At 42.4% G+C, this 12487-nt stretch overlaps 1 pseudogene; it reads right to left on the minus strand.

The window, feature by feature from the left end:
• Positions 1 to 422: 422 nt before the first annotated feature.
• LOC129534684 (ribosome biogenesis protein BMS1 homolog) lies at positions 423 to 7005 on the minus strand (annotated as a pseudogene).
• Between the last annotated feature and the right edge of the window lie 5482 nt (positions 7006 to 12487).

The following is a 12487-nucleotide window of genomic DNA, read 5'->3' on the forward strand; positions in this document are numbered from 1 at the left end:
CCAAATAGGAAATGACCAATAGGAAATTGGGAGATGTACATTAAAATAATACAAAGTAGCAGATATGTAGGATGAACAAGTTAGAGATCTAGTGTACATCATGAGGGCTATAGTTAATAAAAATATATTGTCTTTGGGATTTTTATTAAATAAGTAGATTTTAGCTGTTCCTGTCACACAAACAAAAATCTAACTATATAAGATGGTAGCTATGTTAATTTGCTTCACTATAGTAACCAGTTTACTATCTATATGTATCCTTTAAGATCATGTTGTCAACCTCAAATACATAAAATGAAATTTATTTTAAAAAAGAAAAGTTTGTCTTCAATCCAGAAAGAACCACTATTACCATTTTTTGGTGTTCCATTCCAAAATATCCCACAAATATACAATTGTTCAATCAAATTTAACGTTAGACTTTATACTTGAACATTCAAAGTATGTAAGAAATTATAGAAAAGTGTCTGTGTGACTCCCTGTCTGTAGAGCACAGGCTTCATCTCCACTAACACACACACGACCAGTACCTTATACAGAGAGTCCTTGTTTCTCTTTAGTCTGACACCATGGGCGAGCCCGAGGTGGCCCGTGTTCCACATTCCTGACCAGGTGTCTTTCTCACCCACTGGTTTCAACAAAGATGTTACTGGGTTATAGAAGGCTGGGATGGAAACAGGATACCAAGTTCGCATGAAGACAATATCTGAAAAGAGGTAATTTACTTTAACATTTTCAAAAGAAGATTCATATCCATATTGCAAAGAAACAAAGAACAAAACCTTCACTCCAAACTTCTCTGCCTGGCTACAAAGTATTTGAAGGGAAAGCTCGCTAAGGAAACTATTCTCATAGATCACAGAACTGTTACTGGGTGTGGCCAGGGGACTGCAGACATCAGGCGAATGGGCACACTGCATAAGACTGGGAGATCTAAGGCTGGAGCTGCTCAACTCTCTGGAGACCTGACTCCAGCCTCTCGTCACACTGACTAGAATTCAAGCATGAATCGTAACACCCTGCCCTGAACACTACTTAAGACACTCACTGCTCATCCGCAACTTATCCTCAAAGCTAGCCTGGAAAGCTCCTTCTGGAGCTCAGAGTGCTCTCTTGATCTGCCCCCTTATCCCACTGACAGTTCGAATCACAGCATCTTCAAATTTGGCCACTTCCAAGGCAGAATTAAACATTCACTACAGGTATAGCAAGATAAAAACACACACACACACACACACACACACACACACAATCATATACTTTATGCTTTACTTCTTACTTCAAACATACATCCTTGATTAAAGAACAAAAACAACTCACTGAAGGGTGATAAAATAATCAAAATGTATTTGCCCCTGAAAGTGGAATTACTACCTCACAAAGAATACAACTCTTTCATTTTCCCCAAAATAATCATGTGAGTTCATGGGCATGCTCATCACTGCTGTCTGTGTGGAAGAGAAGATCGAAGAGGGATTTACTGGACTGAATTGGCCTAGGAAGCCTTTGCTGGCATCTCTCAGACTGGACTGCAGCCCAGATCCTTTTACTCAGATGCATGCACTTAGAACATGAAAACATAAGATAAACGCCGGTGGTATTATTACCTTATATTGCAAGAACATTTTATGACTTCCTAACTCTGTGTTTTCAATAGAAACATCCCCACTAATGAAATTGTCAATAAATGCTGCTCAAACCACCCTCCCCAAATGCTGAAAAACAGGACGCCCGTTTCTCTGTACCCTTGCCAAGTTGTCTGCAAATGCTTTGTCGATTTTTCTACTGAGTTAGACAAACTTGTGATTGTTTTCCCTTTCTTAACACCAATTTAAAAAGTAGGAAACAAAACCTAGTGGATAAAATGACATATTTTCAACATGAGTTCTGTGGCAGTCTCACATGGAAGTCAGGAGTAACAGCCTCAATTCCTAAATAGCTGTTTACCACTGCTTTTTTGAGCATATTAAAGTAATACAGAATATGAAGGAGCAAACAAAATATGAATTTTATAAAACATTTCAAACACTTTTCTAAAAATATGAGGCCCACATTTTAGAGGTATTTCATTCCTTTTCTCATACAATATGGACATATATAAATATGAGAATACATAGAGATATACAGACCTTAATAAATGAAGTGTTCTTGAAAATTTTATATGGAAAACCAGTTAGCTTTAATTTCTTCACAATTTTTATAGATTTATCCAGATCAAGGACAACTCCTGTGGCAGCGATCCGAAAATCAGGCTAACAGGGGCCCCAAAATTTGAAAATAGGAATAATATTAGCAAGAGAAAAACTTCAATTCTATGTGACACAATAAACTACAAAAGTGAATTTTACTTACAATTAGCTAAGAAAAACAAGAGAGACCATCTGAACTTGCAACCCAGTGGTTTGACAAAAGCAACCCAAAACTTTAAAGTTGGTAAGCCAAACTAACAAGGGTGACTTGAGGCCAGGCACAGTGGCTCATACCTGTAATCCCAGCACTTTGGGAGGCCAAGGCAGGTGGATCACCTGAGGTCAGAAGTTTGAAACCAGTTTGGCCAACATGGCGAAATTCCGTCTCTACTGAAAATACAAAAATTAGCTCGGCATGATGGTGCACACCTGTAATCCCAGCTACTTGGGAGGCCGAGGCAGGAGAACCGCTTAAACCCAGGAGGCAGAGGTTGCAGCGAGCCAAGATCGTGCCACTGCACTCCAGCCTGGACGACAGAGTGCGACTCTGTCTCAAAAAAAAAAAAAAAAAGAATGAACAAAAAAAGGCTACTTGAGTACTTTCCTGAGAGTGATTTCAGAGGAATGTAATTTTACTATAATGATTTATTTGGAATGAAATGGAAAAGAAAAATACAGTTGCAATGTTTAGGAAATTAAAATTTCGACCTCCAGGGAAGATTCCATCTGCTCATTATTCTGCTTTCTTCTCCGTTAAATGGGACCAGTAAACCCTGCCCTGCCTGACTGGTCAAATGAAAATGGAGTGAACAGACTGCTACCCCAGCACAGCTGCAGGGAGTCTTGTGTCTGGGTGGTCTCTGATGGCTCCTCATAACCTCATATAGTGCTTAGCACATGGTGAGCACTGCTTAAATACTTGCTTAGATAAATAAATGCAAAAGATACACAAAAATAGGAAATGTACCATTATAATTCTTCCACCTCCCCTCCTCTAATCCCACACCCTACTGAAAAGGATGTACGAAGATTAAAAGCAAAGGGAAATTTACTTTATAATAATAAAAATGAGTAATTTTCAACTTAAAGTCTCATGTACATAATAACCCACATTCAGGATACATTTCTCAAACCAATCTGTAAAAGAAATCATCCAAGATAGATACCATTATGCCACTGACAGACTGTATTGCCAAGAAACCAGTTCCCTGTGGAGTGATAGGGTCTTAAAGGAAAAGGAAAAAAAGAAATATAGCAAACCACAAATTTTAGATTCTAGTTTAACATACTGGATATGGACATTTAGATTTGGATATAGATTTACATATATACTCCAAACCACCTCCCCGCTCCCAGAAAACAGAAACATCTTAGGAGTGGAATTTTATGAAACGAAAAGCACAAAGCTAAAATAACGCAGCCTGGAAAGTTTAATCTCGGCAATAGGCAAGTTATTGTAATCATATTTTACCCCAAAAGGCTGCTCCACAATGCATGTGCTGTGGGGTATACTTTAGAAGCCTTTGTCTTCCATTGTGGTCTTCAATATAATACAGCAGGATGGTCTGAAACCTCCTCCACCCTACAGAAAATATGATTGGATCTTGGGACTTGAGGATTTTCTTATACCAGCGATGTTTCTTCAGACGCATCTGAGGGGGATGAGAGGGTAAGATGATTGATGGAGGGGAAATCCACAGAGCCTCAGGCACCAAATATGCAGCAAAGGGACCCACCTGCACGTGTCCAACATTTCCCTCGCTGTTGCCCAAGCCACCCAGGATAATGGGGTAATGGGGGTCAAAGATCTGCACAAATTCACAGGGAACATTTTCAATCTCAACGCGGACGTACATCCCAGGTCGAAAACCATCATACTGAACTCTGGCTTCATCATCTTGATCTTCAAATTCTACGTGATTCAGCTGTACGTGACGGGGTGGGAGGGAAAACCTGTATGCTGTTATTTCTAATAAACATAGGATTAACATGAACAAATAAGCAATTTCTAAGTAAAGGAACTGTGGACAGAATTATGTAGGCTTTATCCTATTAAAAATACTACACATTTGGCCGGGTACAGTGGCTCATGCCTGTAATCCCAGCACTTTGGGAGGCCGAGGCGGGCAGATCACATGAGGTCAGCAGTTTGAAACCAGCCTCGCCAACGTGGTGAAACCCCGTCTCTACTAAAAATACCAAAATCAGCTGGGCATGGTGGTGCGTGCCTGTAGTCCCAACTACTCAGGAGGCAGAGGTGAGAGAATCGCTTGAACCTGGGAGACGGAGGTTGCAGTGAGTCAAGATCGTGCCACTGCACTCCAGCCTGGGCAATAGAGCGAGATTCCATCTCAAAAAACAAAAAAACAAAAAAAAACCCTACACATTTTACCTCTACAGTCTGTTCAGAATATGTCCCAACCATTTTCTTCTCTCCTGCTCCAAGGGACAGCAAATGTAGATAACTGTGGAGCCCTGCGTGCTCGAACATTGGAAACATCCCCAGTCCACACTTTCTTTCCTTCCTCTCCAAATAATTCTTTCACACTTTTCCCTTGTCTTCAAACACCCACCACCACCCTCACCTTCACTCAGCTGATGGCTGTTTCCTGATTCACTCCAAAACCAAAAGAACCTCTACGGTCAACCCTCTACCAGGGTTTCCTCCCATATCCAGCTTTATCAGAGCTCTGACCTGGCCCATAGAGGAGCTATGTGTGGCTATTTAAATGAAAATTAATTACAATTACATAATATTTAAAATACAGTTCCTCAGTCACACTAGTCACACTGGAAATGGTCCATTTCAACTTGCAGCCAGTGTTACAATATTGGGAAGCACAGACGTGCATCTCCATGATCACAGAAAGTTCTACGGGCAGCTCAGGCACAGATGATTTGTCCGTGCCTCTACTCAGGGCCACACATCACTTGCTCACTAGACACCATCCACTCTTCCTGGACTTTATTCCAACAGCTCTTCCCTCTGTTCTCTCTCTTATCTCAAAACCTTTTGATTCCACTTCTTCCACCAAAAACTGCTTCATTTCTCTGCTTCTCTCTGCAGCAAAACCCCACAAAAGTTTTCCACAGTTGCAGCCTCCAGTTCCTCTGCTCCCATTCTCCTACATCCATGAAAATTGGTGCTTGCCAAGATCGCTGAAGGCCTCCACGCTGAAGGACTCCTCCAGTGGTCAACTCTGCCTTTACCGTAGCTAACACTGCAGCGGGATCTGAACAGTGCTTCGCCTCCGTGTACAACTGGACTCCTGCATGCCTGCATGTTCACACTGCTTCTCCCTCTCCCTCCTAGGCACTGCTCAGGCCTCACAGCCGCAAACGCCCCATCTCGTCCATGCCAGTCTTGCTCCTCCCAGTCACTCTGCACTCACTCCCCGGCCACCTCACAGAGTTAAGTGGCATCTACATGCTGAGGGCTGTACATCTAAGTCCCTGGCCAGACCTGTCTCTCCAGACTTGACACTCCACTTGTCTGCATGATACCCAGCCGAAACAAACATCATCTTCCCAAAACTGCATCTGCAGACAGTTTCCTATCTAACCTGCAACAACCCATCCTTCCAGGAACTTCCAGTCACCATCCTCATTTCCTCTCACACACCCCACATTCAGTCCACCAGGAAATCCTACTGACCCAGCTTCCAAATAAACTCTATCCGGGTTTGACTCTTTGTCTCATCTCCACTGCCAGCCCTCTGGTTTGTGCCAGCGGACTGATCTCTACCAGACTGATGTCTTGGCAGAGTGATCTGATTACCTGAATGTCTCTCCTCTGCTCAAAACCCTCCAAGGACTCCCATTTCAGAGTGAAACATTCAGTCTTTTCCAATGGCCCACAAGGCTCTAGGTAATTTTAAATTGTAAATAGTGTGAAGCAAAAACTTCAGAGTTAGCCTAGTCATGCCTTTCAAAGGTCAACACAGACTAGCAACCACTAAGCTAATGCCTAATCAGGAAACAGTCCTTTGAGGAGATGAAGATCTAGGATGAAACTCCGTTTCACAAATCATATACCTAATCTGTTCCAGCTTACACAGGCACTCCTGGCCTCACTAACAAGACGCAACTCAGAGCTCACCATCAACCGTACACACATTTCTGTGTCTGTCTCCTTCAGAATGAGATCACCGCCTCCAGCAACCTGCTCAGCACCCCCAGGCAGGAGGGCCACACCATCTCCCTTTATCTCCGCATCTGACCTTATACTCCACATGTCCTTCTGAACTCTGACCAGGATGAGTTTTCAGAGCACTTCCCCTGGGAGCTCTGGTGTGTCCATAAGCCACACCGGCCACTGATCACCTGCCATTCAAATCAGGGAGCAGCGATCAGAATAGGCAGCATTAGCTTGCACTGAAATGAACACACTGTCTCAGATCACTACATTGTAAAAGTCTCAAAAGTAGAGACCATGTCTCAGTCATTTCGGTTTCCTAATTCTTGTTACAAAATAGGTATGGATCTTTTTCTGGTGATCTTCTGACTGTAGAAACAATGAGCTCACTGCATGAATAAACACACTCACATGCATCTACCCAGGAGTCCAAATGAAAGGCACAGAAGCAGGATAGGAAGCAGGGCCCCAAAGAAAGTCAGGGATTCCTGCACTATGTGATAGTCTTGGCAAGGGGCTGAGAGGAACTGAGGTTTCTCACCTGTGCTTCTTTCTGCATTTCTCCTTTAAGATCATCAAAATATGTGCTTTCTCCTTCATCATATTCCGCATCAAACATCTCCTTCAATTTTCTCTTCTTATCCAAATGCTTTTTCTTGGCACTTTCTTCTTCATTGGGGTCAATTTCTTCCTTGTTTCTCTATATCTTCATTCTTAAATTTCCAGAAGAAAAAATTTTGTGTATGTTTATGAATGTCTTTTCTTTAAACATTACATTTTTTAAAGTTCTATTTAAACAAAAATCTTAGCAAAAATCTGTTATCATTATCAATAAAACAAAACAAAACACAACATAACCTTTGTCTCTGAATAACATGGTACTGCTACAGGAAATTGTTACATCTGCATTACAATTAGCTGCTATTCCTTAAGCTGGCTGGGAACACAAACTAGAATAAAAATAACAGACATGTCCCTCACCCAGATGCTCCCAGACCCTGTTCTAAAGAAATATTAGGGAGAACAGGGACTTCATTCTTTTAAATGACACTCACATTTAAAAAGAGGAGAATGATGGCAATGATTGAATGTAAGTCTGAGAAGCTAAGACTTCTGTGCGTGAAAAATCACAGTGGTCTTGGCAAATGACTATGGCAAGAAACGGTAGTAACTGTCGTCCAAAACTTAACAAGTAAACAAGCAAGCTTCTCTTTGGTCCCCACATCCCCACCCTTTAGGAAGGAATCTATCCATCCAGTCTGCAATCTTCACACATCACAAGTAAGATTTGCATTTCTCAATGTGGGCCTCTCTCAGAACACAATGACCAAGAACAGCCAGCTACGACAAAGTCATACCTGAGTGTCGGGGCCCGATTTTCCCTTGTGCACGTCCCCTGTTTCCAAGTCTTCAAAGTCACCGTACAGCTCCTCTGGGAAAAGAACACCCAAAGGCTGCTCTGTGAGCCAGGCATGCATGTGCTGCTGGCCCCACCCATGACAGGCCCACAATGCGCTCCGCGTTCCAAGCCTCATTCTTACTGTTCCCGTCACTAGACACACAGGCAAAACTTTGCACTAGGGAGTGCTTCATAAAACAGTTAGTATTTCATCATCTGTTTAGGTAAACTAAATTGACCCAATCCACATTTCTGCACTTCATGTCAAAAATCCCAATCTCAATTTTTCCAGTATAGATAATGGACACCCTTTCATTTTTGTTTTTTTGGAGACGGAGTCTCACTCTGTCACTCAAGCTGGAGTGCAGTGGCACGATCTCAGCTCACTGCAACCTCTGCCTCCCAGGTTCAAGCAGTTCTACTGCCTCAGTCTCCCGAGTAGCTGGGATTATAGGCACTCACCACCAGGCCTGGCTAATGTTTGTATTTTTAGTAGAGATGGGATTTCACCATATTGGCCAGGCTGGTCTCGAACTCCTGACCTCGTGATCTGCCCTCCTCAGCCTCCCAAAGTCCTGGGATTACAGGCATGAGACACTGCAACCAGCCGACGGACACTCTTTATGAAAGACACAGAGGTCTATCTGTGTCCCCCAAATGAATAATTCAAAGAGTGAATGGAAAAGTCCCACGCTGATAACCAGCACATGTGAAAAGGAGTCTCAATGTAAGTTCAACACAACACAATCGTGTAACACACCTAGGGGAAATTTTAGATCATATAAAACATAGCATTTAGATTAAGAGTAGAGCCCCAAACCACACCAAACCCATGGGAAGAGCTTATTCACTCATTCATTCCTTCATTTGTTTTTGGAGCTCTGGGTTCAATTATAGTTCCCACTCTTAAAAGAAATAGACAAGTAAGGCTGGGTGCAGTGGCTCACACCTGTAAACCCAGCACTTTGGGGGCCCGGGAGGCAGAGGTTGCAGTGAGCCATAATTGCGTCACTGAACTCCAGCCTGGGTGACAAAGTGAGACCCTGTCTCAAAAAAAGGAAAACAAAAGAAAGTGGCAAGTTAAAACTCGTTTGGGACAGCAATGTTTAGAAGGCTATTAAAACATTTTCACATAAGGGCCAAAGAACCAGGTAGATGTTATAAAAGATAGGAAGCTCCTATTTGTAATAAAAGCAAAAAAGGATAAAATAGGAATAAACCTAACAAGAAGTGCACCAGAACTTTATTTATTTAAAAAAGAAGAAAAGCTTTAATATGCTACCAAAGGACAAAACAAATAGCATCACTACCAACACCCGTAAGTGCTCTCCACACCAGGCCCTGTGTTAAGTACTTTCCTTGCCTTAACCACATTCTTCAACCCAAGGAAGTAGATGTTGTAAATATTATATACTGAATAATGGTATGTCCTCATTTGAAAAGGAAGACTCAACATCACAAATACGCCAATTCTCCCTTTAGCACAGTTACAACCTGAAACCACCACTAAGGATTTCTGGTCTAGAGAAGATAACACATTATACACTCCTAAGAAATGTAACCCAAACTCTAGAAATAATAGACAGGAGATGATCAATGGAGAATTCCGAAAGGTGGACAGAAAAAGGCTGCTGAGGGACTCTAGGACTAGGGAATGCATAGTGGCCAGGTGTCTCCCTGGACCTCATCCAATAGGATGGTGACCCAGGCCCAGAGTTTCCCAACTCCCAACGTAGCAATAGAAGGCAACCCAGGCAGACTCAGTCCCCGCAGATCAAAGGAGATCTTCCCCACAACAAGAAAACCAGCTCCACACACCAAGACAACCACCATTCCCCACCCACCTAGCTGCAGCAGGTGGCCCAGTCTGGGGAAGCTCCCCTGTTCCCTCAGGTGGGCAACAGCAGGGACTGGTGGGAGAATCCCAGTGATACATATTAGCCAAACAGACCAAAATAACACCATGAAGTCTCTGAAATTAAATTGCCATTGGAATCACAGCCCACAAAGTAGACCAAGACCTACAGACTAAACCTAAACAGGAGGACTGCCTGCAAAAATAAAAAAATCACATAGGCAGATGTTGGAACCACCTGACTCATCACTTATAACAGTCAGTATAAAAATGCTTCAACAAGCAACTACAAATCCTATGGCAACAATCAAAGAACTGAAAACGTCAGCAAAGAAACTGAAGAAGAATCAAATGGAAATTACAGAAATATAAAATACAGTAACAGAAATTTTAAAAAAATCTAACTGGATGGGCTCTATTGAGTAAAAGTGGAGACGACAGAGGAGAGAATCAGAGAAGCTGAAACCTGATCAACAGAATTCACCCAGTCTAAACAACAGAGAGAAAATAACCTGAAAACAAATGAACAGAGCTGCACGGACCTATGGGACGATAACAAAAGACCCCGCATTTATGTTATCTGAGTCCCACAGGAGACCAGAGCTGCGAAAGCATGCAAATAACTAATTCCTGAGGCTTCCCACATTTGGTGAAAAATATAAACTTACAGATTCAAGAAGCTGAGCAAACCTCAAAGTATACCAAAAGAAAGCAACACTGATTAAACTTTCAAAACTAAAAACAAAGAGCAAAAATGGCAGAATGCCTGTAGGGACACGCCAACTCAAATGCCATGGAGGCCAGAAGGAAGTGGCACAACATTTTCAAGTGCTTAAAGAAACCAACGAAACAAAAAAACAACCAAACAAAAAAACTGTTGGCTGCACATTCTATATCCCATGAAACTACCTTCAGAAATGAAGAGAGAAATAAAGACATTCTCAGAGGAAGAGAATATAGGAATTTGTCACTGATCAATTTAGAAATGCTAAAAAGTGGCTACAGAAATATGTTCCGTCATTTCCACAATACAAAAAATTAAAACAAAAAATCAAAATAAAAAATGGCTACAGAAAGTTCTTATGAAGAAGGGATAAATATGGGACTATGGGAGGAGGGACAAAGGAAAGACCAGAAATGTGGATACATACACAAGACAATCCACAGTTCTTAAAATGACATTTGACGACTGAAACAAAAACTATACCACCACGTACTACTCAAGCCAGTGATTTATACAAGTGGAAAAGGTAAAGAGACATAAATGCAAGGCAGGTTTCCACACTTTGAAGTGGTAAATACTGGTACCAGTAGACTACTATATTACAATACACATATTGTAACATCCAGAGCAAACACTTTAAGACTATACAAAGAGATACACGCAACAACATTATACAGAAATAGATCAAGATGGAGGGAAAGAAAAAGGAAACAAAAAAGCAAATAATAAAAACATCAGACATAAGCAATTATGTAACAATAAGCACCTTAAATGTAAATGGTCTAAATAAACCAAAAGACAGATTGATGGAGAGCCTATAATAAACACATGGTCCAACTAAATACTGTTCATAAGAAACTTCAAACTCACTTAAGGACCTAAGTAGGTTGAAAGTAAAAGAATGGAGAAAGATATCCTGTGAAATCATTAATTTTTTAAGGCAGCAGGAGTGAATATATTAATATCTCATGAAGTAGACTTCAAGCAAAATAATTTACCAGAGATGGAGAGAGTCTTCACTGAATTTTAAGATCTAAAATTTCCTATGCTGCCTTGACATCTTTGAGCCTCACAGGGCCCCAAAGGCCTAGCCGCGGGTTTTCCTGTTTCTACCAGACACCCCCTACCCTGCCACCCAACAGGAAAGTCTCCCCACCTGGCTAGTTCTTTTATCAGCCAGAACAGTTGCACCTCAGCCTAAGAAGTTTCACTTCACCTGTCTGCCAGCCCATGAATTTATTCAAACAAGCCAATTGCACTCCCCCTCGGGAACCATTGGTCATTGTGTGCTCTTGTTACTACCAAGCCTGCCTGCTTCCTCAGCCCCCCAGCCCTCACTCCGCTACAGAGTGCGGTGCCCATCTGACCCTGTGTGGCATGCAGTGTCCTCCTCTGAGCTGTGGGTATATGTGACTAAAACACTGCTGTCAATCTCATCCATCCACGCCAGGTGTCGTGTTCAGCCATCTCCTACACTTTAGGGCAGGGACCCCTCCTTCACCAATGGGGTGAAAAGGAAGTGACCATAACAACTGCTTAATGACAAAAGGATTAACCCACCAAGAAGACATCTACTTCAACATCCTCCTCTTAGCAACTGTTAAAACTAAGCAGAGGCCGGGCACAGTGGCTCATGCCTGTAATCCCAGAACTCTGGGAGGCAAAGACAAAGGATAGCTTGAGGCCAGGAGTTCGAGCCTGGGCAACATAGCAAGGCCTCATCTCTCCGAAAAATTTTAAATGTAGCCAGGTGTGCCGGCACACACCTATAGTACCAGCTACTCAGGAGGTTAAGCCAGGGGAAGGACTTGACCCTAGGAAGTCAAGGCTGCAGTGAGTCATGTTCGTGCCACCGCACTCCAGTGTAAGTGACAGAGTGAAACTAGGCAGAAAAGGAGCAAGGATTTACAAAAGATCTGAACAGTCAACCAGCAAAATTTGACATCCGTATAACACCCCACTCCCCAACAGCAAAACACACACATTTTTAAAGCCATTAGAAATCTACCAAGATGAAGTACACTTGGGGCAATAAAAGAAATCACAGCAAATCTTGCTGTGCACCCCTCTGCGCCGGCGCCGGCGCCGTGCCCCTCTCTGCGCCTTCTTTTCTCACCATGGGGAAGCGTTTGGGGGCCTCTTTAGGGACCCCCTAGATGCTTCTACTCAGAGCCCCCAAAGCAGG

Source organism: Gorilla gorilla, chromosome 6 (assembly GCF_029281585.2).
Source record: "Gorilla gorilla gorilla isolate KB3781 chromosome 6, NHGRI_mGorGor1-v2.1_pri, whole genome shotgun sequence".
Taxonomy (NCBI): domain Eukaryota; kingdom Metazoa; phylum Chordata; class Mammalia; order Primates; family Hominidae; genus Gorilla; species Gorilla gorilla.